At 41.6% G+C, this 5,661-nt stretch overlaps 1 non-coding gene across 1 annotated transcript; it reads right to left on the reverse strand.

Moving 5' to 3' along the window:
- Nucleotides 1-239: 239 nt before the first annotated feature.
- Nucleotides 240-343, reverse strand: LOC139000689 (U6 spliceosomal RNA). The gene has a single exon (XR_011469681.1). It is a non-coding gene; the product is annotated as a U6 spliceosomal RNA (small nuclear RNA).
- Nucleotides 344-5,661: the final 5,318 nt, after the last annotated feature.

Below are 5,661 nucleotides of genomic sequence, written 5' to 3' on the forward strand. Positions count from 1 at the left end.
GCACATCTCCCACTGGGGATGTGCCCACAACCCAGGTACATGCCCTTGACCGGAATCGGACCCGGGACCCCTCAGTCCGCAGGCCGACGCTCTATCCACTGAGCAAAAACTGGTTTTGGCAATTCACTTGATTTTTAGATTCACTTGTTGATAGGTACATATTTGTTGCTCATAATTATTATCTTTACCTTTCCTTCTTCTTCCTCTTCTTAAAGAATACCTTTCAGCATTTCATATAAAAAAATATGGAATGATTCACGAATTTGCGTGTCATCCTTGCCCAGAGGCCATGCTAGTCTCCTCTGTATTGTTCCTTTAGTATATGTGCTGCCAAAGCTAGCACAGTTCTCTTTCTGTTTTAATAACTATATGTATTATTTGGAAACATTAAGATCTCATTATGTTTTTAAAAGAATGAATGAATGCACTCTTTCATGAGCCAATAGTCTTCTTATTTTTTTTTAAGTTTATAATGGTCTTATTATCCATCAGTGAGTGAGATCATGTGGTGTTTTTCCTTCATTGACTGGCTTATTTCACTTAGCATAATGCTCTCCAGTTCCATCCTTGCCCTTGCAAATGGTAAGAGTTCCTTCTTTTTTACAGCAGCATAGTATTCCATCGTGTAGATGTACCAAAGTTTTCAAATCCATCCATCTACTGATGGGCACTTAGGCTGTTTCCAGATCTTAGCTATGGTGAATTGTGCTGCTATGGACATATGGGTGCATATATCCTTTCTAATTGTTGTTTCTGGTTTCTTGAGATATATTCCTAGAAGTGAGATCACGGGGTCAAATGGGAGTTCCATTTTTTGTTTTTTGAGGTAACTCCATACCTCTTCCATAGTGGCTGCACCAGTCTGCAATCCCACCAGCCATGTACGAGTGTTCCTTTTTCTCCACATCCTCTCCAGCACTTGTCGTTTGTAGATTTGTTGATGATAGCCATTCTGACAGCTGTGAGATGGTACCTCATTATTGTTTTGATTTGCATATCTTGGATTATTAGTGACTTTGAGCATGTTTTCATATGTCTCTTGGCTTTCTGAATGTCCTCTTTTGAAAGGTGTCTATTTAGGTCCTTTGCCCATTTTTTTATATATTCTGTGTCTTTGGGGTGAAGTGTTCTGAAGATGTCAATTCAGTCCATCTGATCTAGTGAGTCATTTAGGATTGTTGTTTCTTTGCTGATTGTTTGTCTAGAGGATTTATCAGGTGATGTCAGTGGTGTATTAAATTCCCCTACTATGATTGTATTGTTGTCCATTTCTCCTTTGATATCTTCCAGGAGTTTTTTTTTTGTTTGTTTTTTGTTTTTGTTTTTTTTTATGTATTTGGATGCTCCTGCATTGGGTGCATATATGTTTATCAGGGTTATATCTTTTTGTTGTAATGATCCCTTTAGTATTATGAAGTGGCCTTCCTTATCTCTAGTTCTGGCCTTCACTTTGAGGTCTATTTTGTTTGATATAAGTATTGCTACCCCAGCTTTTTTTTCATTTTCATTTGCCTGAAAGACATTTTTCCATCCCTCCACTTTCAGTCTCTGTGAGTCCCTTCTTCTGAGGTGGGTCTCTTGTAGACACAAATGTATGGGTCATGTTCTTTTTTATCAATTCTGCCACTCGATGTCTTTTGGTTGGAGCATTTAGTCCATTTACGTTTAAAGTTTTTATTGAAAGGTCCTTCTTAATAGCCATTTCTTTTTTTCTGTGGCTGTTTTCTTTCTGAGCTTTTTATTTCTTCTTTTTACACCAGTCCCTTTAGCATTTCTTGCATTGCTGGCTTGGTGGTGATAAACTCCCTTAGCCTTTTTTTGTCTGTGAAGCTTCTTATTTCCCCTTCAACTTTGAATGATAGCCTTGCTGGATAGGGTATTCGTGGATTCAGTCCTTTGCTTTGCATCACTTTGTAAATTTCTCTCCATTCTTTTCTGGCCTGATGTGTTTCTCTTGAGAAATCATTTGATAATCTAATGGGAGATCCCTTAAATATAACTTTTCATCTCTCTCTTGCAGCCTTTAAGATTCTCTCTTTATCCTGAACATTTGCCACGGTAATTATGATGTGTCTTGGCGTGGATCTATTCGAGTTCACCTTGTTTGAGACCCTCTGTGCTTGTGTGATTTTTTTCTTCCCCACCTCTGGGAAGTTTACTGGTATTATTTCTTCCAATAGGTTTTCTAAATCTTGTTCCTCTTTCTGTTGTTCTGGCATCCCTATTATTCGTATGTTGTTTCGTTTCATGTTGTGCCATAGCTCCCTTAGGCTCTCCTCCTGTCTTTTAATTTTCTTTCTCCAATTGCTGTTCAGTTTGGGCGTGTTTTGTTTCCCTATCTTCTAATTCGCTAATTCGGTCCTTCGCTTCTCCTAGTCTAATGTTGCAACTTTCAATGGTGTTTTTTATTGCAGCTATATCACTCTTCATTTCTTCTTGGTTCTTACATAATTTACTGATTTTTTTCATCAGTTTCATCTTGCTTCTTGCATAAGTTGTTGATTTTTTCCTCCATCCGGTTTATGCATTCTAGGACCCTTAATCTGAATTCTTTTTCTCTCATGTTAGCTGCTTTTCTGGCGAGTCCTCCTTTTCTTTCCTTTGGGGGTTTCTTTGTCTACCCATGTTTGGTCGTACCACCATATCTAGATGTTGAGTCATTCAGGGGCTGCTCCGTGGGTGGCAGTGGCTCCTTGGGCTGAGGTTGCTCCTCAGGCGATTGTGGTAGCAGTTGCTCCTCAGTTGGTAGCAGCTCCTCTGGTGGGTGCTGTTCACAGTTGTGGTGGCTCCTCTGGCTGGTGGGGGGAGGCTTCACACACAGCTGCTGTTCCTCAGACAGCTGTTCCTCAGATCAGGAGGCTGCTGTTCCTTGGATGGGGGCGGGCTACACAAGCAGCTGCTACTCCTTCGAATTGTTCCTTTTCATCCCACACTGCTTCATTTTGTATGCAGTTCACTTCAAAGAATTTATGCACTTATGGTCAAAGGCACATTGGGAAATTTAGGGGCAAGACTTCAACTCACAATCCAAACACGTTGCTTTTATGTGTTTGTAGTAAAATAAGACAAGAATTCCCATTTTGTGGAAAACTTTATTCTGAAGTTTGTTTGTTTTTAATTTTATTGTTTATGGTATTAGAAATAGTAGTACATATGTCTCTCTTTTTATTCTTTTTCCCTAGTGACCTCCCCCAGGCCTCTGCAACCCCCGCCCCAATGTCTTGCACTGTCTTGCACTTTTCAGCCTGTGCTGAAAAGGTGTCAGTGATGCTGAAGTATTTATTTAAAATACAACTGAAGAATAATGTTTTAACTTAAATAATTAATGATGAATGAATATGAAGCACATTCTCTGGAAATGGGCTGAAATTCAGACCTTAGTATTATTTCTATGTTTCTTGCTGTCAAATGCTCCTTCTGATTAAAAAATGTAATATAACCTGCCCTTGGCCGCTGTGCCTAAGTGGGTCGAGCATCAGCCTTGGCATGGCAGGATCCCGGATTTGATTCCAGGTCAAGGGCTTGTCCCTGGGTTCTAGTTAACCAATAGGTGTTTCTCTCTATCTCTATCCCTATCTCTCTATATCTCTATCTTTCTCACTCCCGCCTCCACTTCCATGCTTTCTGTTGAAATAGGACAACAATAGAAAAAAGTCCTCTACTGTGGATTAACAACAACAAAACACACAGATACATCATGTCGCGGACATATAATAAAACCAACATTGAAAAACTTCTCCAGCCACCTAAAAGTGACTGAAAATCTCAGTGCACCAATGTCTGAGGGGAAAAGAGATTGAGAGGCTGCAGGGCCATAGCACAGGTTTAGAGCTGGTAGGGGGCTCGAAAGAGGCCGCTGACCCAGCTTCTACCCTGAGTGGGTCCTTATGGTACCAAGCCCCAGTGTTAGTTTTCAGAGTGGTGTTGTTGCCCTTATCAAAGGGAGATCTGCTTCTGCAATAACATAGAGGCCCCCAGCTTTCCCCTACTCTTCTCCTGTTCCTCTGCTCCTTGCTCATCCCTCCCAAAGGCATGATGGTCATCTTTCATATTCACTGTGCCAGGTCCTTCCTTGCCCCAAACTGAGGGTCAAAGTATGTAGCAACAGGAACAGACCTTAACCAACTAGAAGCACACCCTGCCGAGAGATTCAGAGCTACAGCCCCGCTGGGACTGAGAACACACCATGCCCTGGGATGTCTTGGAGGCTTGGGCCCCCTCCTCTCAGCACCACATGCAGGTGGCTGTGATTTTTGTTCTGTGGGCCCTCTGCTTGTGCTTAAGCTCGGCAGGTATTGGGAAGTGGAGCAGCAGTGGCAGGAATCACTCCCACCTCCACAGCAGCGCTAGTAATGTTCGGAAACCAGGATTAGGCCGAAGCCATCAGTCAGACATCCCCTGAAGGCTCCCGGACTGCAAGAGGGTACAGGACTGGGTGAGGGACTCTTCCGAGTGTACAAAGTTCATGCACTGGGCCTCTAGTATTAGAAATAAACTACAATAAAATGTAACAAAATTCAAATACTTGGAGGCTAAATAGTCTGTTATTAAATAACTAGAGGCCCGGTGTATGGATTCCTGCATGGAAGCAGTCCGTTCGGCCTCCCCAGATGGGTTCCCATCAGGGCCAGGCTAGCAGGGTTCAGTGGCCACTGGCATTTAGCCAGAAGGCCACGCCTCCAATCTGTGTGTTAGGGGAACATAGGGGTGGTGTTTACCAGGGGGAGGAGCTATAGGTGGTTTTCTTTTCCGTCCCGCCATGAAATGGTTATTGGGGACAGATGGGGGGTCAGGCTGGCCAAGGCTATGGCCTATCAGGGCCTGGATAAGCCTGGTTGGCTGCTGCAATGCAAGTCTTAGCCACCATTCATTCTGGTCATTCTGCCATTACAGTAGCAGGGATGTTGTGTATAAAGATAGATGACTGGGTCACCAAAGAGATCAAAGAAGAAATCAAAATCATCCTGGAAACAAACGACAATGAAAACATAAAAATCCAGAATGTATGGGGCACGCTGAAAACAGACTTAGAGGGAACTTCATAGCATTACAAGCCTAACTCAAAGAACAAGAAAAACAGTTAACCAATTATCTATCTCTACAACTTAAAGAGTTAGAGAGCAACAAGAAAAGCCCAAACTGAGCAGCAGGAAAGAAAATGAAGACCATAGCACAAATAAATGACATAGAGACCAAAAAGACTGCAAAAGATCAATAAGACCATGAACTGGTTCTTTGAAAGGATAAACCAGATTGATGAACCTCTAGGTCGGTGCACCAAGAAGCAAAGAAAGAGGACCAAAATTAAAACAATCAGAAATGAAAGAGGAAGAATAGCAAAAGACCCCACAGATATAAAAGGGATTGTAAATAAATACTATGAACAACTCTACTCCAACAAACGGATCAACTTTGAAAAAATGGACATATTTCTAGAAAATACAACCTTCCTAAACTCAATCAGGAAGAATTAAACATCTGACTATGCCAATACCTACTAAGGAAATTGAAGTGTCAAAAACAAGAAACAACAACAAAAAAAAACAACGACCTTGCAGCAAACAGGAGCCTGGGCCAGACGGATTCACAGGGGATTTTTACCAAGTTTTTAAAAAATAAAATAAAACTAAGACCTTCTTCCTCAGACAATTCTATAAAATT

Source organism: Myotis yumanensis, unplaced genomic scaffold (genome assembly GCF_028538775.1).
Source record: "Myotis yumanensis isolate MYYU_CA2020_CCGP unplaced genomic scaffold, mMyoYum1.0.hap1 SCAF_24, whole genome shotgun sequence".
Lineage (NCBI taxonomy): Eukaryota > Metazoa > Chordata > Mammalia > Chiroptera > Vespertilionidae > Myotis > Myotis yumanensis.